Source organism: Pygoscelis adeliae, unplaced genomic scaffold (genome assembly GCF_000699105.1).
Source record: "Pygoscelis adeliae isolate BGI_AS28 unplaced genomic scaffold, ASM69910v1 Scaffold61, whole genome shotgun sequence".
Classification (NCBI taxonomy): Eukaryota; Metazoa; Chordata; class Aves; order Sphenisciformes; family Spheniscidae; genus Pygoscelis; species Pygoscelis adeliae.
The window spans coordinates 51342-52349 of record NW_008824010.1 but is presented as its reverse complement, the minus strand read 5'-3'; positions in this window follow the sequence as shown (position 1 = coordinate 52349).

Here is a 1008-nt window from a genome sequence, read left to right as displayed (position 1 = left end):
AGTTGGTGTGAAGCTGGCGGCCCCACAAGCTCGGGCCCCCAAGCCGCCATCCCACACACATCCCCACGTGAGATTTTAATGCAACTCTTCGGCAGAGCAAGCAGAGAAAAGCAGGGCTCCAGCCTCAGCCATTCTCCTCCAGGGTAGGGTTGTTTTCCCGCCACAAAGAGCTACTTACAGCAAATCAGCCCTTTTTCACCAGTTCCAAACCCAGCTCCAGGCTGCCTCTGTGTGCTTGCTTGTTTAATTAAATCAAAGCTTGGAGTTCCCCTCTGCAGTGATCACAACCCCTCCCAGAGATGCATTTCACTCCCTACGCACAGAAATGCTCCTCTCACAGCGGTATCTAGGAAATGATCTTTACTTGCAAAATGGTCCATTTGGGATGGCAGCACCCACCATCGAAAAACTGCTGTCCCAGGGTGAGAGAAGTCCCCAACATCCCCGATCTCACCTACCTCCAGGAGGGCGCAGCCACCTCTCCCCGGGGCAGGCTCCCTGCGGTCCCCCTCTCCATGCTCACAGGGAGGTGCAAGCACCCCAGCCAGGCAACCCCCACCAAAACCAGCCCTGAGACGCCACATAACCCCGATTGCCTCCCTGCCCTCCAGTCCCAGGCTTCATAGAGACCCCAAGCCCCGCTGCTGAGACAATACCCTCTGCAACAAGCCTAACCCCCCCAGCCAGGAGGAGCAGGGAGCATGTCCCACACTGCCAGCTCCGCTCAGATAACCCCCAGAGTTACTTTACCAGCTGCACATGAGTACACAGAGCTGAACTGGCACCTGAGAGTACTTGCTAGAGGTAAATATTGATGTGAAAGACCTCTCAGAAGCACAGCCCAGCAGCTGAGATAACAAGCTAAGTATTTTTTATTTTTTTTTTAATCTCTTCTAGTCTCCCACATAGCCCTCCTGAGCTACAGCTCTTCTGTGCTGCAACTCAGCCCTTTTATTGGAAACCTGTGCTCCTTCTCCAGCTGAAATCATTTTGCCGCTGCTAGAGCTG